The 24551-nt window shown below is 35.1% G+C and overlaps 1 long non-coding RNA gene across 1 annotated transcript; it reads right to left on the reverse strand.

Annotated features, from left to right (window-relative positions):
* Nucleotides 1–235: 235 nt before the first annotated feature.
* On the reverse strand, nucleotides 236–4829 carry LOC138707938 (uncharacterized). The gene is made up of 4 exons (XR_011334466.1): nucleotides 4678–4829; nucleotides 4290–4415; nucleotides 3836–4038; nucleotides 236–3553 (listed from the first exon to the last, which is right to left on the reverse strand). It is a non-coding gene; the product is annotated as an uncharacterized lncRNA (long non-coding RNA).
* Between the last annotated feature and the right edge of the window lie 19722 nt (nucleotides 4830–24551).

Here is a 24551-nt window from a genome sequence, read left to right on the forward strand (position 1 = left end):
TTTTCGTAGGCGAAGTATATGAGAAATGGAGGAAATGAATAGCATGAGAAGTGTATTGCTATGTTCTATTCTTTTATTCCTTTACATTATAAGTATTAGCATTAATAGGTTACTAGACGTAAATATACAACAAAGTATAGTATAATAATATTCAAGAATCAGATCTGTTCCAATACCAATTAAATTATTGTCACTTCACTTCAAAGATTCCAGCGTACATATACTGTACTTCCTAAAGGTAGATAAATTAATAGCCAATTGACTTTTGGTTGGAATTCGAATGAACTTCTGATTATCTTTTGAAATTAGTAAGGAAATGGATAATACAAATAGGCTAAAACTGAAATAATAATAAATCAACTTACAAAAATAATTTTGGTCCTTAAAAGCCATAAGTAATTTCACTTCTAGATACCTTTTTAAAGATTTCATTTGTTTGTAAATTGCTTAGTAATTTTACACTTACTATTTCTGCAACTCCACGTCTGTCATTGAAAAAATGTATGATACATAACTGTGAAGTCTCTTTTTGGCTCTTGTGTCCTAAATTTAAATAAGAAAAAACAAATGATTCAAGAAATGTGAGCTGGTGAAAATTAAGTACTCAATTAATAAAATAATTACTACCAAAAGAGTATTTTATTAATTCTATACAAAAGATGGATTACACAGAACAGATGGCCAGAAATCATAGATTTATACACAACATACAGCATGAAACGATCATCCAAAAATGCTTTTTGTACACAATAACATCTTTCAAACGAAGTGAAATAGCCAATAAGTTCAATAAATATTACGCTAATAAGTAATAACTATAATTAATAATTATCTACAAGCTGTAAAAGGGAATAAAATAGTATATTGTTGAAATTAGGGGGTTATGGTTTATTACGTGTATTTATAATTTTAATTACTTTATATACATTTAATTATATTTTAATTTCTATTAGATTAGTTGGTGGTGTGGTTGTTAGTTTTATCTGTGTACGTCAGACTATTAAGGAAAAACTGAAAGAAATATTAAATTTACAATCTACTTTATATAACAATATTTAATCAAGAACTGAATATTACTATTAATTTAATAACATAAGACCCAAAACATCTCCAAGTCCAGACAATACACATGCTGATTTTCTTAAACATGTTGCCAAACAAGCAAACTCACTACTTTTATCTTGTAATCTCATCTAAAATACAATATCTGTCTTGAGAAAATCTATCATAACATCAATTTTGAAAATCAATTATTCAACTAATATCTTTTCGAGTTATCGACAGATACCACTTACCAGTATGATAGCCAAAATTATGGAAGAGATGATTTCATAGATTAAATTGGTTCCTGGAATCTAGTAACTAACTTTCATCTTATTGAGTTGAATTTAGAAAATTACATTCAACAAATGGACAGATTTTAAATTTTAGTCAAGATATTAAAGATATTTTAAACAGAAAACAAAACACCTTAGCAATTTTAATTTATTTTCAAGGATCATATGGCTCTGTAGATATAAATCACTTAAGAAATTGCAAACTTAGGGTGTCCATGATAAAGTGTTACACTGGGTCAGTGACTTGATTATTTGATTCATTGTCACAAATATGTAAATAGAGACAGATTCATCTGGGCTTCCCACATTGTTGTTTTCAGGAATACATTTTCCAATATTAATGTCGACGGTCTAACTAAAGAGATAGATCTTATGATAATCTCATCATTTGCAGATAATATGGTTGTCTAGAACAAAAAATCACAGTCCACAAATATTAATAAACTGAGCCAAAATCCCAACAGACTTTTTGACTCTACTTGGAGAACTCAAACTTGCTCAATTAAGGGAAACTTTACTAATAAAACACAATCCCAAGTTATTTGAAAATGAATAGTATATAAGTTAACTTTAACAGATGATATTAAGAAATGTGATACTTCTCCAGACATTTTAAAAATCATTAGAAACGATAAATGATCTGGTCAGTGAGTGACTACATACAGTATTTTTTATAGATGGATCCTGTTTACCAAGCTATAGATGTAGTGGTGTTGTAGTACAATATCAGTATATTCCCTTTTACAGGGAATTATATTCAAACACTTGTTTGCCCCATTTTAACAGTGACAATGCCTTTTAGTTCTTTTAAACGTTCTGGTTATTGTATTGTGTTTGTGTTTAGTGAAAGATTTTAGATAAGGGCGCAAATAGCCATAGTAGCTGACGCGCCCTTTTTAAACACCACTAACTAACTAACTAACTTCAAACACTGACAAATTTCGATAGTGAAAATTTAGATACACTTTTAAGCTTACAAAATCTCCAGTATCAACTTCATAAATCTGAGAAGGCTGTCATACTATCAGATTCAAAATCAGATATTCTTGCTACAGTATTGGACGTAACAGCAAGAAATCTCAATATTTTATAGTGTTTTAAAATTTTAAGCAAAATGGTCGAATTACATCGACGACTGGTACTTCAGTGGCTCCCTGAACTTCATGGAGTGGGATGTAATGAGGTAGCTGAAAGGTAGCAAAATTACTGTAAGGTTATCTATACTTGCATCTTACCACACTGTTAAAAGAATAACAAGATCAGAACATGACAATGTGGTAACAAAAATGGGAAAGATTCTAAAGCAAATGAAAAAATTGCAATAGGCCATCCGGCATTCGCTCCACGATGGAGGGAAATCCTCAGAAGAAACTAACTAATCAGACCAAATGGGGAATCCAACCTACCCTCGAGTGCAGCTCTGAATTTGCAGGCCGGGTCTACCGACTAAGCTACATTTGGTGGCTCTACTAAAAATATGAAGTACATGGCACTCAGATTATTAAATTGACAAACCTAAACAATTATTCATCAGTTAAGCTATAAAATATAATACATAGCAAGCAAGTTAATTCAATTTAAAAGTATAAACAATTCAATCAGCTGAAATATACAGAAATTAATAATACATATCATGCAAATTATTTCAAATTACAAGCATAAACAATTCATCGCTTGTGGTATACAGCCTACTATTTAATTAACAGCACATACAATTCATCAGTTAAGCTATAGGTCTACAGTCTACTATTCAATTTACAGCATATATAATTCATCAATTAAGCAAAACAAAAATATAGTACAATACATAGTAAAAATAATACACCTAATTTAATAACTGAACTTCTATGAAAATCTACAGTGGCAGTACTCATATTATCACAGGCCATGATTGTCTCAAATATTTACAAAGAACTGATATTTCAGAATCTCCCATGTGCCATTTCTCAAATCTCAATGAAGATATGGATCATTGTCTTGACTGTCCAACTTTACACAACTTTCAATCATCTGGTTAAATATTGGAGTGCAAGATAACAAATGACATCAACTGCTGAACACTGGATATCAATCAACCAACAACTTCATTACATTAAGGGGGAAAAAAGCTGAAAGAATTAATTGTATATAGACACAACACATAAGACAAGGCCGCTTCGGGACAGTAATTGGCAAGGCTCTGTTGTCTTAGGATTGTTATGTAGATTCAATTTCACCTGAAAGAAAAAAGTAGCATCTATAAGTATGCCTAATCATGAGAAATAAGAGAAACAGTTGCAGTAGTAGTAGTAGTAGTAGTAGTAGTAGTAGTAGTAGTAGTAGTAGTAGTAGTAGTAGTAGTAGTAGTAATAATAATAATAATAATAATAATAATGATAATAATAATAATGACTGTAAAGTATGGAAATTAATATTGCAATGTAATATCAAAAGGTGATATCACACCATCAACTCTTATCATTTAGTACAACAAATCTATTATATTCAGTTGCAATCACCAGTAGCTGTTCTTTCCTCCATTTTGTTGTTGGCTGATTTTCCACAAGTCTGCTATGATATGCAGCACTATCCATGACAATAACGCATTGCCGTTCTCAGGTCAACAACTGTGTTTGCACCCACTTCTCAACTACAGGGCCATTCATAGCACTATGGTAGTCCTGACTTTTCTTTCAATTGCATGAAAAAATTAAATCAGCACCTGCAATAAAAATTATACCTGGGCATATAATTACGTCACATGAATTCCCAGCATTTAAATAAAGAAAATAAAACTAATTTATTCTTTTATTGCAATTATAGCACATAAGAGAACATAACATCACATGAGATCCTCTTTGGTGAAAGGCTTTCCCATGTTTTTATTTAGTCACCAATTTTTATATTTTTGTACCCTGATTAAAAAAATTACTCTTGCCAAATTTATGTAAAATATAAATCAATATAACTTACCGAGTATAAATCCACCTTTCGTTCCGGCATCTAATCTTCCAACCTCATTTGTTGGTCTACAAATAACACCATTCATGTCACTGGAAACGTCACCTGGTTTATTCCATGACTAAGTGGGTGATCCTACTTAAAAAAAACAGAGAGAGAAAAGCAATTCACATTGAAACTCTAAGAGACACTAAAATTTTAAACACAGGAAAACCGTTCCAGAATTTTATAACTAACCTCTAGTTATAATATGAAACTATTAATTGCAAAACATGTTGTTCCCACCTGAATTCATTACTAGTAGCCTATTCTAATTGCAATTTCATATTCCATTAAGTGTTAACCTATTTGTTAGTAAAAAATTCAATCACTCAATGTCTCACAATACATTGAAATTTACCATTCATAAAAATCCAAGTCTCATCCAAGAATACTACGGGTTTAGGGTTCTCACGCTCCACATTTCTTATATACTCTCTCAAAAACGAATAACATCACTTTCTCGTACATGTGTATAAGGATCCCTTTTGCTCCATAGAAATGTCATCTCTTTTCAAAACTTTTTTCACTGATGATAAGGATCCTCTAAATAAATATGTTTCATAATTATCATTCATATGTTCCAGAACTTTTGCTGCTGTTAGTACTTCCCCTGTAACAATAAATGAAAATTATGCCATAATTTTATACATATGACTAATATCAGAATTACATTCCATAAATCAACACAATAATTCCTGTAACTTCCCTACCTTTATGTAACTTGTCATAAATAAATCTCGCAATTGCATCTTTCGTAAAATCATCAGCATCAGTCACTGGATGTTTACATAGTCTATGTTTTCCTGGTGTCACAAGTGGGGTCCCCTTCTGTGAATTTATCACTTTTCTAGCAGTAGTAAAGCCAAGCTGCAATAACAGACAATAACATAACATTTCTAAAAATTGTTATATCATAAAATTCATGCATGATACCAGCTATATGAATAGAAAATGATCAACATGTTAGGTTGGGTCTATGATAGGTTTAAGTAGGCTAATGTTTAGGTAATTCTCCAGAAAAGCTACATCAAAGAAGGTATAATTTTATTTTGTTTAATTGATTTCTGTGATATTTACATAGCGATGAACACGTGGTTTTAGTTCACAGCCACAAATACTTTCAGCACAAAAATCCTTTGACACTTACCTGTATATTCTAATGCACTGTAGTAGTCCCTCCCTCAAACTTGTTACTAATTACCAATATAACATGCGAGAGGTCCAGGACGAAAAGAAATGGTTAGTTTCCCAGTAGTGAGTCCTCGTCCTCTCGAGTGTTATATCTTAACGAGTACTTTGGATGGGGTAGCTTTTCTGAAGAAACACCATATTTAATATTACTTAGACCACTCATGAATAAATTATTCAGCCAGAGTCAACGTTCCTATGCTTTATAGAGTATGTTATATAGTTATATAAAACTGAATTATTTTTAAGCACCATAACAGGCCAACATTCATGTAATATTTGCTGGAATATCAAGTTAATAATTACAATATGACTTGTATTTTCTTCGGCCGATGTGGCATGTAAATTGTGATCTGAACGGTTAATTTAATACCAAAAGAGAAAACTGGAAATTTACTTTCGTGCTGTTTGATTATTTGTTCGTCTAATTTGTAAATGTATTTAAGCTGTCACCTACTGCAGTATTACAGTATCTTAAATGTATTTAGTTTGGCAATATGAAAATCACTGACTTGATTAAACATCTAGGCCTAACCTAAAAATTTGTTTTGTTTGACCACAGTCATGAAATTATTAGTACAAACTCCTAAAACTGAATACCACTTTGAAATGTATGCTTAAGAATACTTACTCCTAATAATTTTGCTATTCTGGTTGTAATTGGTGTCTCCGTTAGCATAATTCCTTCTTCATCATCTTCTTTCTTCAACTCATTATACATGTGAACTACAGATTTCTGAAGCGTACTCTGAATGCCACACATTTTCTTCCTTGGAGGAGTCACTGCCACACTATTTCATTTTTTTTTACATTGTAATAAAAATCTTAACACGAAAGAAATTAATTAAAATGTGAAATAATATTTCTATCGATTACCCACGTGCATTATCACGCCCAAGTATATTATATTTATTCGTACTTATCTATTCTTGAATTTATAACCGCAACGCAACACATAAAATAACTATTATATATTAATATTAATACTAATATTAATTAATTATTAATAAGTTCAAATTTCACTATCTTCCAGTAACCGACTCAGAAACCTAGTGCTATTACATTTTCAATAACGGCAGTACTGACGCCGCTTAAATAGAGTACGACAGTAACACCAACATAACAGTTACAAAAACACTACCAGTTGTAGTATTTGTCAGTACCGAAATTCGAAACGAAGTTGGCAACAGAAAATTCAACCTTCAAACTAGAAAATCACCATAATCCACTAGCATACGTAGTAATGGGGGAAAAATGGTTAGGTTTCACCCTTAGGGTATCAAGTTACCTGGTCTTCCCTATAGACGTTGCTACCCTTGTTATTCAGGTAGTGCAGATCTGTCGATGCGGTTAGATGTTAGATGAAGAAAGTATCTTGTTAATCTCTATCTATGATAACAATGTTTCAACAAGCTTTCCTTCAATCAGTCTTTTTCCACGACCATTAGCCACTCGCTGGGACACCTCGACTGACGCAGTGGCATATTACGCTGAACGTTTAGAAAAGTTAGTTAGTATATTGAATGAATTGCTAGCAGATATTGATTGCTACAGGTTTCAAGAACTGTTGCAGAATAGCAGTCTGAAGAGGGATATTGTTTATATGCATTCTAATTTTTTTCTCTTGTATCTGTACATACTCGATCTAGCAGCAAATGCAAAATCCTTCCAGAATAAATTTCTCTAATAAATGAAAGAACCAGAAATGAAACTTACAAGTAAAACAAGAATGGTTAGCGAAAATGTTACGAACAAATGGTGAAGTATAGGTACCGTAAAGTGGGGTGACTATGAACGCCGAGGTGACTTTGAACAGTAATTTAGCGCCTTTCTAAATTAAATGCTGTACCCAATTGTGAAGAAACTGAACTAATTTACTGACAATTTAAACAGTTTTTTTCGCAATTGGGTACAGCAATTAATTTAGAAAGGCGCTAAATTACTGTTCAAAGTCACCTCAGCGTTCAAAGTCACCCCACTTTACGGTACTGAAAAATCCAGACTCTGCAATAACATTCTATGTAGATTATCAGATGTTATGGGTAGAGAGGTTGTAGACTACCAGATGAAGTGTACCTGAAATTAATTTTCCAGCCATCAATTTAGTGTCTGTTAAAGGAGATGTCGTTATTTTCCAGGATACAGAATCACTTATTAAGACAGAGGACAAAATTTAAGTCCTAAAAATTTAGAGGGAAAAAATATGTACTCCAATGCGAACTACTGAAAGGGAAGTTGAAAATTTTATGTAATTGGTTTCATGGAAAAAGTGATACTATGTAGTATTGACTATTGAATATTTATTTTGGAGGCAATTAATAAAGGGTTTGCTTCCTTAATAACCATTTCTTGAATTTATGCCCTTCATGCTGTTAAATATTGTCATATTTTTTAATTAAGATATTGTAATATCTACATACTGTATATTGTTGATGGCTGAAATTATATTCTTCATGCTTATAAATAATATTTTAGGGCCTTTTTAGTTTATGACCTATTTCAGGTGCCGAAAATTGTGTTTTTCAGAGCGTAAAAAACCGAGGTATATTAATTAGTAAATAAAATATATCTACAATGGATTATACTAAGGTGATGAAGATATTGAAACAAACAACAAACTTTAAACGAAATTCAAGAATTCCACAGCAGAAAAATATACTACTTTTTCAGAACTCTGACTTACATTCTTCTGTAGCATTATAATTATTTAAAAATGTGTTTACTATAAAACAATAAAATTACTTCAAATTACATTCCCCGCATGAAATATATGTTCATCTTTAACGGCATGAAATCGTTGAAAATGATATTTCCAATTCAGACTTATTAAAGTGAACTAACTCTAAAGAATGATATAATAACAAGACACGAATCTGTGAACATTAGGTACAGGCCTAAACCTCAAATTACGGAAGTCTCGCCGAGTGACTATTGAATTGGACAAAAATTTTCTTTGTGGATCTAGTAAAGTGAACATGAAAAACTTTGACAACGGAAGCCATCACGACGGCTAGAGCATTTGACTTATAATCCTGTAGACCGGGGTTGATCCCCTGCGTACCCCCGATTTATGACTTCTGTTGGGCAAGCCTGTGGCCCAAGTAGCACAGAGGTTTTCTCCGGGATCTCCGGTTTCTCTATGGCTTCCCAACAATTCTCCATAATCGTCTCATCTCATCGCGGGTGTAGTGTAGACCAGACTCCTATGGCGCACCCTGGCCAACGACTCTGTCGGTAAATTGGCCTGGATATGTGTGAATGACGGAGAGTCAAGTAACCGACATTGGTTTAAAAAATCGACCAACATATCTAAAATTTAATAACTGATAAAATTTTTGCTTACGATATTTAAATACGTTAGCTAAGAAAAGGGCTAACGCAAGAATATTATTACCGGTATATGGAAATACTGCAATCTCTAATCAAGAGTGTCACCTAGTGTAACGAATTAAAGAAGCAAAATTTACCAATTTGCCGTTAATCCTCACATGAAACGGATTCGAGAATTCAATGTGACAGTGTAAATAACCGTAAACATATATTAGGCGTACTGAACTTGACTGAAATAAAATGGACATATACTAACAACAATATAAATCTCTGTCGACAAGGTTTCAAGAGGTATAATTCAGTTGGAAAATTGACGAGTTCAATAAAGTGATAGTAATTTAGAGAAATTAAAGCAAATGAGATAAAAATGTCGATAATTTCAAAGACTATTAAGTTCTTGTTCCAAATGGAATGTGGATTAACAAGTTTTGGCTCTAACGTTTTCTTCCAAAACCTTGACATGTGTAGCCGACGACCTATCTCATATAAAGAGTACGAACAATTTCAAATAACGTCACATCATTTGAAGTTGAATGACAAGACATCTCCACATAGTTACAGAACTCTTGATACAAAGTCGTCTTTACTGCAGCGGCCATACCTTTTGCAGCAACTGCAAACAACCTTTTCTCCTGCTTGAATTTTTGTATAAAAACATCTCGTTTCTGGATCGTCTCTCTTATTATTTTTTTCCGTAGGTTATTTTACGACGCTTTACCAACATCTAAGGATATTTAGCGTCTGAATGAGATGAAGGTGATAATGCCGGTGAAATGAGTCCGGGGTCCAGCACCGAAAGTTACCCAGCATTTGCTCATATTGGGTTGAGGGAAAACCCCGGAAAAAACCTCAACCAGGTAACTTGCCCCGACCGGGAATTGAACCCGGGCTACCTGGTTTCGCGGCCAGACGCACTGACCGTTACTCCACAGGTGTGGACGTCTCTCTTATTAGCCTTTACATAAATCGCAACTAGTTCAACCATAGCTACAGGGAAACAAAATATATTTTTCCCCTGACCGCTATTAGAAATACTGCGTTTAAACACTGGTCGAAAGGTCTAATAACCAATAGACCTATGTCGGACTTCTAATCGCGAACTCTTAATGGGTTATATCCGTGTGCAGAAATATTATGTCTCCAATGTTCCGATTACTTATTGATTTCGCTTTTTTCCAGAAGATGAAACCAGTGAGCCGTTCAAACATTTTCAATATGCTATCAACACACGGATGAACACCGAAAGAAAATTAAAACACGTCTTCTGTAAAACGCCATGCATATTTACATCACTGTCATACTGGGTGTGAAAGTGAAAGGCACACATAATACGTACAATAAAAAAAAACTGAAACATCAAACCTGAAGTACCCAGACTAAACGTGGAGTGTCGTTTCAAAACGTATTAAATACATCCTCGGTCGAAATTTAGTTTGAAGCGATTTCGCATAGCTGAGACGGTATTCTTTAAGACCCTGATCTCATATTGGAGCAATTCGTATTCTTTCCCGCCTTTTTTCTATGATGAAAATTGTGTGTTGGATCAAATCGTATTATGTACAACTTCCATGATGTGTCGGATCAAATTGTATTATGTGCAACTTCCATTAGTTAAAATCTTAAATGGACAGCGTTGGCCAGGGTGTTGTATCTTCCCACCATTATTGAGTTTCCCGCTGTTTTACAACTTTGTGATTATCAAGGTATGTACAATAGCAAAATCTATTAAGAGCAGTAAGGGAACCAGAGAGACGAGAGGTGGTGCCCGAAAGAGAGCACTATATGTGGCTAAGAAGAGGGAAGTAGTGTAATTTATCTCTAAATTAAGAGCAAGTGGTCCACACCTGTGGAGTAACGGTGAACACGTCTGGCCGAGAAACCAGGTGGCCCAGGTTTGATTCCCGTTCGGGGCAAGTTACCTAGTTGAGGTTTTTCCGGGGTTTTCCCTCAACCCTATATGAGCAAATGCTGGATAACTATCGGTGCTGGACCCCGGACTCATTTCACCGGTATTATCACCTTTACTTCATTCAGACGCTAAATAACCTCAGATGTTGATAGAGCATCATAAAATAACCTACTATAAGAAAGAGCAAGGGAATCATATTACAATAGAAGTAAAAGCCAGAGACTTTATTTGGCTTCCGACTTAAATATTACAAAGCTCTTCAAAATGTACAATAAAAGTGTTAATACCCGACTTAAGAGTAAAAAAAATATATATTTTTTTTTTTCCAAATATTTCTCGGACAGAATTCAATAGGCTATAGGATTTTGTACACCGGCCAATGATGAATGCAGTTATTGCGCACACATGCTGTTCCCAATAAGAAACTGCGATGATACACTGAAAAAGACTAGGCTCTTAGTCGATTTAGGCGCACATAAGCTTCGTGCCAATACGTTCCATAAAATTATGAGAACAGAACCTAATGAGACACAGTCATTTTTCTTCGACTTACAGCAACTGCAACCGCTCTCGAAACTCAGCATAGGTGAAGTATATTATTCAAGACAATTAGCTTTCTATACTCTCTGTGTAACTGATAAAGCTTCACAGAAGCCAAATTTCTTTACATGAAATGAAGCACAGGCTGGGCGGGCGCTATTGAAGTGGCATCTTGTGTCACTACATTTATCAGTGAATTTAATTTCGACAGTTCATCAAATGTATTAGGCTGTTCGCCGATGAATGATATATAAAGGATTGAAGAATAAAATATACAGGGTGGGGAAAAAGTCCCATTAGTCCATATTATTTTGTGTCATGAGAATAATGGGGAACATACTGACTCTTTAGATACTTAGGTATACACATTTAGTGTACAGTGGTTATTTTGTTTGTATGTTTGAATTATGACCAGAATTACATCAATAGTGTGCATATTTGAGGTATTTCAGATATTTAAGGGGATAACGGAACTTTGTGCTCACCCTGTAGATGCCATAATTATTTAAAATTTATATTCAATGTGAGTTAGAGATCGGCCCGGGTGGCCGCACGATCCGAAGTATGTCTCTTTAGGCAGCTCCGTTCGAAGGGTTGCAGGTAAGAAACTCGCCGTTCTTTATCACTATTTTCCAGCAGAAAGCAATAAGAACTATTGATATATCGTCCTACGTAGTATGCTGCTGTAAGAACCACAGAAAAACTGACAAATGACAGGGCACAATTCAGCGTGGTTTATAGATGCAAATCGTATTATGTGACAAAATCGCTTCAAAACGTATTAAATACACTGTGTCGGTGCAAAACGTATTAAGTGCAAACTTCAATTGACAATATCATGCAATAGATTAAACAATCAGTGTCAGTGTTTATTACATTTGGTGTCATTTCACAATGCCTAAAAAGTGACATTAAGATATTTAAAATTTTTCCATTATCTTAGCCGTGAAACGTTTTTTACGTTTCCTGTAAAATTTGTTTTTCTGCATTTAATACGATTTGAAACGACACTCCACAAACGCACTACCCAAAATACACAAAGGAAATATTCCTATCAGACCTCTAGTAAAACACCGTAATGTACCACCACACAAATTAGCAACATACATGCGCAATATCATAAGAAACAGCATAAAATTTGAAAATGGAACAATACAAAATAACAGGTCAATAAAATAAAGAACAGACACATTCAACACAGTACAATACTAACATTATTCGATATAACTATCCTATGCACTAACATACCACACGGACACATCAAAGAAATCATTCACATTACAAATAGTATCACAAAGCAAAACTAATTCACATAACAGAAAATTCTACACTCAAACCGAAGGCTTGCCTATAGAAACATCTTTGCAGAAATCTTCATACACAACATAGAACAGACGCACATCCTAACTAAAGATAGCAATAAACACGCAAAGGACATTGGCAAATATATTGAGAAGACATTCTAATATTATACAAAGGAAACAAAAGGCATGCTCAAAACCTACACCGACAGATAAACAAAATAGACCCAGGACTACAATAGAGACTAGGAAATGAGAACAACAAATCCGTAAATTTCATCTAACAGAGGCAGATAATACACATACATTCGTAATACTGTATTACTATATTCCTTTAACTTGCGATTTTCTTTTTGAGAACGAGGAAGGTATGTATAATTCATTATGCACAGTCTTAGACAAAAAAATGACCTCATACCCTAAGTCCGCTACGGAAGACTTCGGTTAATTCCGTGGAAGCTGAGGTTTACGCGTGAAGAAATTTGTTATCCATGACTCCGCTCTGTTTTCCCTTTGCTTTGCTTGTTGCTTTATCTGTCTGTTTAGGTCAAGTGTTATGAATAATCTATAACGAAGATATATTCAAGAAGTAAATTAGGTACAAAATAAACATCCTTTCCCTAGTCGTGTGGACCCACACGTTGCCCGAAATTCACCCTACAGGAGAGCGCTGATTTTTTTGTACCTCAGGCTATACACAAAATATACACTACTGTTCAGAAACTGGATTTATTATAGAATTTCTTTTAGAAAAATGTGAAAGATTACGAAGTTACCTTTCATTCGAATGTTTTATACAAAAATCATTCCAGCTTTGGAAAATAATTCGTTCGTGGAGACCGACTTTACTACCGTTAGACATGATTATTATTATTATTTTTTTTTTTTGCGATTGCTCACATTGACACATATTTACCTTGAGCTTTCTTCAAACTGATCACAAAAGCAAATATTTGGCTAAAATATTTATCTACCTCACAAGCAAACGGTACCAACCATTGGCGCAAAGATAATGATATCTGACTTGTCAATCGAAAGTACGCAAGGAAGAATGTAGAATCACAAAGTTTTAGGTGCAACGGATGGGAAATAAAAAAATACAAAAATTCAAATAGAAAATCATGCACATACACACATTGCACCTGTTTAGACAAGACAAAAATATGCAGGTCTATAAGTAAACAATGATCCAAACACAAACTGCTCTCACAGTGAGCACGTTTCATGAATGCAAGTTCCTTGCAATCGTCTCTACAACATTTCTGAAGGGACTCGATTCAAAGCAATATTCGAGAGGTTTTTGGAAGTATCCAAGATGAGTGGTCACATAACCGGCTGTTTGGTGACTTGACAAGATAGACTTTTGATGTTTGGCAGATTAAGAGTCATGTTTGCACAAAATTTCCCCGTTGCGTCAAACTCTAAAACATACATGAGCGATAGAAGAGTTCCAGCTATTGTGATCACCGACATTATCATGTAGGAATGTGTTGTTGCAGAAATAGAACCTGTTGATCCAAAGATGCGATTCATTCCTTTCACAGCAAGGGTTCGCTCTGAATGGCATTTCTTCTCGAAAAGCGACTGGTCTGCGTTAAGCAAATCCTCATCGCGTATCTGCCATAAACGTTCGCACATTTCCGACAGTCTTTCGCATTCGCCTCCAACATCGTGGATTCCTGGAAAAATGCTTTCCCAATTTTGTGAGTTAGTTTCAGCGAAACAATCTTGAACTTTGGGATAGAGATATCGGATGTCTTAAACTGATATTGATAGTGAACATTAATGCGCTTCTTTATTTGCATTGCCAAGAGCTAAATTCTTCGGCCATGCTATGCACGCATTTGTATAAAATTTTCAAACACTTCGTTGTTTAACTGTTGCATCAGGTATGTTTATAGATACAGCGACGGTCGTCTTCAGACATTGTTCAAACTTTTGAAGGACTGTTCTGTTCTTTATTCTTCGCTTTAGGACCATAACGGTCTTGAAGTTCACTCGAGGACACGAGTCAATGTCCAAGCCTGGAAGACACTGTTGGGAAAGGTCGACGTTGCCGTCTTTCGCCCTCCGTTGTTTTGCCCAAATTTTATAAGCATCCGCCAAGTATCCATCTGGAAATTGGTTTGCGCTCTCTTTGGTGATGGTGCGCGTATGAGGAACTGCTGATTTCGTGACATGGCGATTGTTGCTCGTCATATGTTGGGGTGTCATCTCAAAAGACGCTGTTTATGTCCTCATCGGACAATAATGCATAATCATGGACGAGTGAATGGACTCACAATTAGGTCTCTTCCAACAATTCCTTGTTGATTTGCTCAGATTTTATAGGGTCAATTTGACGTGGTGTTTCCTGATCCGCCAATAGTTTCACTATTATTGCTGGGGTGATAGTTTCCATTGCTGGTCGCTGTATATCATACACGTTCGTTTCCAGACAAGTTGTACTTGTCGACAACAGTTTCCTTACTTGTTAGCTAGTTCCTCGAGAAAAAAAAAAAAAAAAGAACGGACAGACATTGCAATATAACATTCATAGTATATGTTGAATAAGGAGCATCATAGTCGGTTAAGGCGCTTGCCTGCAGGTCTGAAGTTGCGCTCGGGCGCGGATTCGATCCCCGCTTGGGCTGATTACCTGGTTGGGTTTTTCCGAGGTTTTTCTCAACCGTAAGGTGAAGGCCAGGTAATCTATGGGGAATCCTCGGCCTCATCTCGCCAAATACCATCTCTCTATAACCAATCTCATCGACGCTAAATAATCTAGGAGTTGATAGAGCGTCGTTAAATAACCAACTAAAAGAAATAAAATAAATGGGAACCTGAAATTCTTCTGGGAACTACAGCTTGCCTGGATGTCTGAAAGTCAACTTAATTTGGGAAGTATTCTCACAATTTCTGCAATTTCATTATTATTATTATTATTATTATTATTATTATTATTATTATTATTATTATTATTATCAGATGCACTCGAAGATTAAATTTCACCGAAAGTATTCTGGACTACAGTAGGGACTCGATCATCCGAACACTCGATAAACCGAAGAACGCCGTAGTCCGAACGGGCTCGAGAGACCACTTCCTCCCACCTTATCACGTATGGCATAGCCTACTTGTCTATACATGCAAAAGCACGTGATTTTAACACTTGACGGTCGCTTGTCAGCTGTTGGTTTTTACAGCAGTTACAACATGCTATGTGCTGTAAGTGTATTATCGTATAGGTTTTCGACTTTATATATGATCGAGAAAGGGACCAGCTATTTTATGATTACTATGCAATTTGGAATCGGCAAGTCAAGTGACATCAAGAGGAAAAGAAACATGAGTTCATAAGGATAACGGAACACGGTCCTGGTGAACGTAAAACCCCGACGAAACCTGAAATTCACAAGGTAGGCAATGCTGTTTCATGTGGTTCATTCAATAGTGATGAGAACATTCATTCAAGGAGATCCCGTTAATCCGAACGAATCACTAATACGAACGGCTCCTTTCCCCAGTCTGTTCTGATTATCAAGTCCTTACTGTACTTTCGTTCACAATATCATTATACCGTGTTTGCTGTAACTTTTCCCTGCCTGAAGAAAAAGAGATATAGTACTCAACCTCTCTACGGCTACACAATAAGAAGTCACCATTTAAGATGTTTTCAACCCTAAACCGGCTTGCCCAACTTCCACCCACTCTCTCAGTCTTCCGTTTTATTGCCTCTGAGACACGTTACACTATAAAGGGTTATAGTTCTGAATCTTGGATCCCAAAATGTAGCCATAGCTACAATGCTCTCATTTTTCAGAGGTAATATCATCTGCATCCTGTAAGCCACAGGAAAGCATTTTGGTTAGTGTCAATATTTCTGAGAATGAAACGTGATAATCAGCAGAAAGTTAACCAGTGGATTGATTAAAAGGTTTAAAGCACTGCTGGTCTGATTACGACTGCTCCACTCATCACGGGATTTCGATATAATAAATACTCATATGCAATTGCTCTGGGAGTCTAAGAAACTTGTGTGTGCTATTCCATTGTATTTAGATTTTCTGAATGAGTTTATGCTGATAAATTTCCCATTTATTTTTTGGAATTTTGTAGATTTGTTATTTCCCTTGCAACTCTATTTCAAGTACCCAAGCAGGCGACAACAGTCTGTCCTAACAACATTCAATTTTTTAACATCAATTACAGCCGCAATGACGAGATTATATTTGAACGTACGAGCATTGTAGCCCAAATGTTCTATACTTTCAACATCTGTTACAGCTATATTCGTAGTAGCTTTATTATACTTGATAATACGTCTTATCTTTTATTATCTTTGATAACACAGTAGTTTGAGACGCTATTCGTTATGACCCGAGGCTATAGTTTTTGAAAGAGCAGTTCTAAAGCCGGGAATAACGGACGCCGCGGCAGTAATGCAACAAGGGTTGAACAGAATTCGAGGCTTCATTCGCTCGTTTGTACGCGATTTCAAGCACGCGCTGCGGCAAGAACGCGCACACCTCAAATGCCCCGTAGCGCTCCGTTCCCTGTCGGTTTTTCCAACGAATACAAAGAGATTCGTTGCCGCAGTGTGGACGGGTTCGTTGCCGTTTGTCTCGTGAAGCGCGCACACCTCAAGCATGGAGTGGTCTGAAGTAGATTGGACCTCAAATTATGTCCAGTGTTGTGGAATCCTGGTGATATTGACTATTATAATAAAAACAACGGAACGCGCCAGTGAACACGGAAATTGAGACAGAGCTCCAAAACGAGCGAAAAAGCAGGATGATAGTATACAATTAGTAGCAATCGCCGTTGGAATTATGCAAGCCGCTGCTGGGACATTAATTTTTGTAACTGGTTATCTTTACGACGCTGTGTCAACTACTACGTTATTTAGCGTCGATGGAATTTGTGATAGCGAGTTGGCAATTAACGAAATGAGGCCGAGGATTAGCCAGAGATTACCTGACATTCGTCTTACAGTTGAGGAAAACCTCGGAAAATCGAACCCATGCTTGAGCGCAATTCCGGATCAGCAGGCAAACGCGCTACTGCCTGAACCACTCCGATGGCTTCTGGGAGGTTAAAGATCACTGTTGAAAAATGTGAAGTCAAATCATGTTGTGCTTTCCTTTGATCGAAAATAACAGCATATCGTGCGAAAGAAAATGGATTCAGCAAGCTATTTAGGACATTCAGGTGAAATCAAAACGAAACTTCTTTGAAATGCCAACTTACTATGGACAAGAACGTTTCCATTCATCTGCAACTTGATTTGATGTCTTCTTCCCAAAAGGGTTATCTTAGACAACCTACTCAACCAATTACTCCCTCAACTTTCTATGCTTTAGCTCCCGAACCACCACAACGTCCTCCGACTCAAGAGTTTTTTCAAGCCGACCTTCCTATGACAAAATCTCCCATTGCATTCTTACTACACTACACCCTGTCACTTCCGGATTTGAAACAAACTCTCTTGACTTTCTTCAACATCATCCAGCCAAAACTCCAACTCCAGAATGTTCATCACATAGGCTACTCCGATAGTCAAATCCAGCACGTTTAATATCTTCTGCTTTTTTCTTATTATTACATTTAATGAATTGAGTAAAAATTTTTATAGTATTTGTTGCACATATTTTATTTTTATTTTAAAATATTTTTCTTTGACTGATTTAAAAATCTCGTTTTGACTGTACACTTAAATTAAAAACATTATTTGGCAATCAAATTTTGATTACTAGAAAAAGAAAATGTTTGTAGTTTTATTGTACGTGTTTCTTTATTACAATGCAACTTCGAAATATTATTGATTTTCCTTGATGTGATATTTCGAATGTTTTAACTGCAATTCTCTCAATGTTTCATTATGTATTGCAATTAAAATACCTCATTAAAGAAGCACATTATGTTGGTACTATGATTTAATTCATCTTGTTATATTCCTTTAATGCACTGATAATTGCTGGGCAAACTTCTGGGATTGTTTCTCTGATAGCCTGTTTTGAAATTAGCAAAATGTATTCAAGGCTTGTAAACGAATTCCGTGTCACCAAGAATCGTAATGTCAGTGCGAACCTGGAATATTGACATATACATACAATCAACCAAAAATAATGTTTTACACACATTTTTAATTACACAATAACATTCTTCGAAGGATGAATTGAGTTTACTACAATAAATACTGTCCTGTCTTGACTTGAGATTGGTTCTCGCATGTTGGTGGCTGATTTTTTTAAAGTTTGGCCAAATTTTCATCAATAATTATCCAGAATTGGTGGAATTCATCCGAGTAGTCCTAAGGTTTGTATACTGGCCGCTGATTTCTTGAAAGTTTATAGCACTTAAAGAATTACTCTCTAGCCGCTTCTTGTACAACTCCGTAGGTCTACGTTTCTTTCTGTTGAAAATGTATCCTATTACTACCAAAGCGAAAAAAAAACAGTTAGCAAACCTTCCTCGTTTACCATGGTCGTGCATCATGCGAGAGAGAATGGAACTAGAAAGGTGTTATAGCCTTGCGCGCTACTCAGATGGTTCGTATCGTGTGCACCGCTTGTTCAAGAGTGCATAATTTCCTCCGAGCAGTACATGCAATGCCGCGTTACTGCCGCGGCGCGTCCGTGTATTCCCAGCCTAATGTTTTGTAAATCAAGACTTAATCTACGCTGAAACATAATATGCTCAGATAACTCTACATACCTCTTACAAAAATAATAATGTTCGCTCGATGCAAGCTCGGCTTCAGTTTTTATACGCTTTCATCATAAATGCTCTAGATCATCCTTCACAATGGAAACACAGTAAACAGTAAATAATACATATATGAATTTTTAATGATATTTAAAGAAAATAAGATGGGATATAAATATAATTCGCAACATAATAAAACAACAGATTGGAGCAAAAGACGTGGAACATGTTCAAGAAGGAGAGCAGACAATGCTATTAATTCCAAAAGAATAGTGTTTGTCCTGTGTTTCCTTAAATGATGATAAAGCTATATGCTAAATTCAGGCATGGGCTATATGTTTCCGCCAGGGCACTATATACACCACCTCTTCATTTCTCCCTCCTCAAATATTCTACGTACAATAAGCAGAGCTTGAACTCTGTACCATAGCGTTCTAATCAGGAGTGTTTAAAGTGGTGGAATATTACTAATAAATTGTAGGTTTCGTTTGAAGTTCCAAGAAACATGGGAACAAGACTATTTTGTTATTATGAATTAGAGTAGAGCTCAATGTCTTAACTGTTCAGTTAAGATTTCATATAAAACATTATATCAGATGGCACTTCGATTTTGAACGTAACAACATAAACTTAGAAGTAAGAGTTTAAAATAGGATTGTAAAACATGGCTTATATTAATAAAATAGTTGTTACATGCGATAAAGCAATACGAAAGCTTTAAAAAATCTGCAAGTATAATTTGTAAATGTAAAATCCAACATAAAATCGGTACTAGTTGAATATGCAGTCCGATCAATTTACTGCATTTCAAACACATAGGCGAGTCATAGAGAACAATAGTCTTTCTTAAATGTTTAGGTAAAACCGGCAATGAATTCCATGAATGATTACCTAATGAGAAGTCTCCTAACTTACGTAATTTCGCAACTAAGATGCTGGCAATCTTTGAATCCATGTATGTCTGCAAAAAATGAAAAATATTGTGTGTACACGTCTAACAGCCTATTGCTTTGTAAATGCTTTATTTTTATGTAGTAATCGTATTCATTCTAATACATACAGACTCGTCCTGACCACACAGTAGCCTATAGGCCATATAGAGTTTATAAGTGATTATTTATGAGTGCTAGGCTTCAGTGATCATATGAATGCTTTTATTACGTATTTCATTTGATTTTAAATATATAATGCATTCATGTCAACTGATACCCATTAGAGCAAGCGCGCGATTTAGAGCTCAGGAGAGCCTGAGCGCTTTACAGCGGAAAGGAAAGAGACAGACGAAAGAGGTAGTATATGTCGCTTGGTCGAGTTATATACAGGGATGACCATCAGTGATTCAATAGATAAAGGGGGGAGAACTTATTAAAACTGTATCAATGTCAATTTTTAGATTTGTCACAGAAGTATAAGTGCATTATAAGAATGTAAGTTTTAATTATAATGCTAATTTTTCACAAGGTTGCGTTTTTATTCAAAAGGAATATTTTCTCAACTTTTTTTTTTTACAGAAAAGTGAAATTTTCAGATATGTTTATCTAGTAGCCTTACAGATACTGAAACAATGTTTTCGTAAATCTAATATAAACTTATCGTATATACGTATTACTGAAGACAGTGTATTACATTTTTTGAAAATATTCGTATGGAAAATGTCTGTAAGGAAATGAAGTAACAAAGCAACTGCTATTACATCATAAACAAAAGATATGTACCCAAGTGCTGTGAAAAACATCAGCTCTATAGCTTCAGCAGATTTTGAGACAATAATTTAATATTCTGATAACAGGAAGTTGCGTACCAATATCACCTTAAAAGCATTATGCGATAAGAGGTTTGGTATTTAATATTTGTTACACTTAAAACATATACATAGGTAACTTTGCTTTGTCCTATAATATTGTTTTGATTATTTTTATAAGGCTAAAAATACCATCAATATCAATTTCAACTTACCATGTCATACTCAATGTCTTTCTTTGGGGTATCACTTTCTTTATGAAAGATGTGTTTCAATCACTTAGTACAGTATAGTTGTAGGTATTATGGAATTTATGTGAATATTCCTTCTTAAGTCTTTATTATGTTATTAACGTTTAAAACACAGCTAAGATATTAAGAAATTAGTGTTAGTGCTTTTGTTTTACAGACAATATAGAAAATAACAAACACAACGTAGCCAAATAAAAATAACGACATAAAATTTCACGTTCTGTTTGAAGTTTGTACACCACTGTTTTCTTAATCCAATAGGCTGCTTATTCATATACATAATCCTTCCTCCTTCCATACCTAGCGCTTAATGCCTGCGCACGACGTCAAGGTCAGAAAAATGCGCTTGCTTTGACATCACTAGTATAATGTATATTTTAAATGCATGCCGCACTAATTTCGTTCAAGACCGCTCTTCCGTAAAGTGAATTTGTCTAACAAGGGAAGTATTCGAGTTGTCAGAAAGAAGTACTGGATATTTCCACATCATTAGCAGAAGATAATGACGTAATTATCGAATCTAGAAAGAAACATATTTTTTTTACTGTCTTTATGCTGAAATCATACTTCGGCACGTTTTGCACACAATTAAGCTACTGAATTGTTACAATAGTCAGAAGTTAGGCCAATCATAGTATCATCGTCCAGAAAATGCTCCAAACAACCAGGAGCATCGAATTCGTGCCGGTGACTCGCAATGAACTCATTCTCGCAAACCGAATCGAAAGCCGAACTTGTTTGGGGATTCGAGCACAATTCTGACCTTATGCCTGGTTTAAAGAGCGAATACTGCCGATTAGAAATCTATTCGACGGAGACAATGATAAAGTAAAAATACAAGATCGTCTTCACAATCAGCCAAATTTTTTGAAGACGAAGGCGAACCGTCCTTATTAGAATATGTGTCCTTGTCGGAAAAGAAAGCTCGTTAAACTATCGCCATTACTGATGAGATGAAGGGAATGGTTGTTGCAGTTTTCAGAAAAAGTTGGAAGTCCTAAAAATGAGACAACAATTCAAGATGGATTCAAATACGTAAGTAGCTTGCGACAAATCCATCGCTGGGAAAATAACTCGTTCGAAGTGGCAATAGAGGAGATTTGTTGAATAGGTTGCGCTATTTAACATTCTCAGACTTCGAATATGCAGTAAACCTGGGTCATCCGATTCACGAGTCTGACATTCAAATTGGGCCAGAGAGTGAGTACAGAGTAGACCAGTCTCCTATGACGCACGCTGTGCAATGATTCTGTCGGTAAATTGAAGTATTCAACTGGGTTTATATTGGCCAATGACAAAACTGTTTAGTACCCTCACTAGTAAAAAAAAAAGTTTTCTATGTAAGTGTACTTTACGACAACTGTTATAAATGATGGCCTTTGCGATGTTTAGAGTCCTATGTCGAATCCACGAACGCAAAGAAAGAGAATTCTTTATATATTGCGATTTATTAAGTATGTAACGTGACAAGTTTGAAAATCGTCCCTGTTTAAACGCAATGGAAATTCATGTTACTTTCTAGATTCGATAACTACGTCATTAGGTCTTGCAGTGCCTGATTCCCACGACTAGGGAAAGGATGTTTATTTTGCACCTAATTTACTCTTTGAATATATTTTCGTTATAGATTATTCATAAAAGTTGACCTACAAACAGACACAAAAAGCAACAAACAAACAAAACAAAGGAAAAACAGAGCGGGGTCCTGCATAAGAAATTCCTTCACTTCAGCTCTCATGGAATCAACCCAAGGATTCCGAAAGGGACTTAGCGTATGGTAGCCGATCATTTTTTTTAGTCTAAGCGGAAGAGAAGCCAAGTTCATGTAGTTACCCGTTGATGTAAATACAGCAGCTACGTCCAAAATATTGTACAAGGAGTGAACTGGATCATCTATACCTTCCTTCCCTTATGTCCATGTCTGTACTAAATAAATGACCGAAGACTTACTCTATATGTGAATGTCTACTGTTCATTGAAGTCTAAAAAACATGGTTACCAGCAAAAAGACTATGTGATGTGTAAAGTTAGCAAATGGCAACAATAATAAAAATGAGAGAGTATATCCATTTATCGATGCTCAGCAAGTGAAGCTCGGAAATGCGAAGTGAATCGCATGGATACCAGATGAGTATTCCAATGTATTCATGCAACAAATGCATTGAGGTAGCAGCGTCACTGTGACAGTGGTCCGTTTCCGATTCATTTTCCGCGTGTTTGATTGAAATCACGCATGCGGTCATCCTCCTCCCTAACATGGAATTGTAACGATATTGCAAGGAGACTATACGACATGAACATCGTTAATCAAATTGATGTTATTGGTAACTAGAAAAAAATAATAGTTTTCTCCCATTTTGATCAATTCATTCGAAAATTATAAATCACGTAAATTAGAGCACGGTACTTTATATTGGGAATAAACTCATTAACTTCTTTGCAAAAAAAATTAAGATATAACAACAATATATCAATAATAATTATATAACAATGGTAGTAGCAGTAGTAGAAATAGTAGTAAGAATACCTCTTTAATGTATTCAGCCTTTTGCTCGTATATTCTGAACGTTTTTTATTTTTCTGGATACACTTGACGCAAGCAATAATACACATGAGACATGTAGTAACCATGGCAAGAAAATACCGCATAAAACACAGAAGAAATTCAACATACGGGAGCAACATTGAATCTCTACAGGAGGAGATACTGTAATTCTCCATTCCGCTACAGGCAATCCAGTCCTGTTCAGTATTTGGAATTCTCAAATGCCAATCAGGGTAACTCCCAGATAGGTAAAGTTAAACTAAATTCGAAATAAAAATGCAAAAACAAAGTTATTATTATTATTATTATTATTATTATTATTATTATTATTATTATTACTACATATTCGTAACATACTCAATAGAGCATGAATTTATTCATATATTATTTTCAATATCCAAATATTGTACCTTAGTTTTCTATTAAGAAAAATAAATTGAAATTTTGCTGATTTACACTAATTGGATAGTTGAAATTTCATTAACTATACGCAAAAAAACGAACACTTGAGTTACAGCGAACAGTAATAATAATAATAATAATAATAATAATAATAACCTCCGATTGAGGTTCTGGCTGATATGTACATCTCTTATCAGGCAGTACATCTCACTTGGCGATATGTGTCAGAGAAAGAACAATTGTATACATCTGAAGTCTGATTAGTGTAACATTTACTGTAACTAATCGGCGATGTATGTATAGGCCTACAATAGAGGGGGAAAGGAACTGGCCATCCT

The sequence above is a fragment of the Periplaneta americana genome, chromosome 10 (genome assembly GCF_040183065.1).
Source record: "Periplaneta americana isolate PAMFEO1 chromosome 10, P.americana_PAMFEO1_priV1, whole genome shotgun sequence".
Lineage (NCBI taxonomy): Eukaryota > Metazoa > Arthropoda > Insecta > Blattodea > Blattidae > Periplaneta > Periplaneta americana.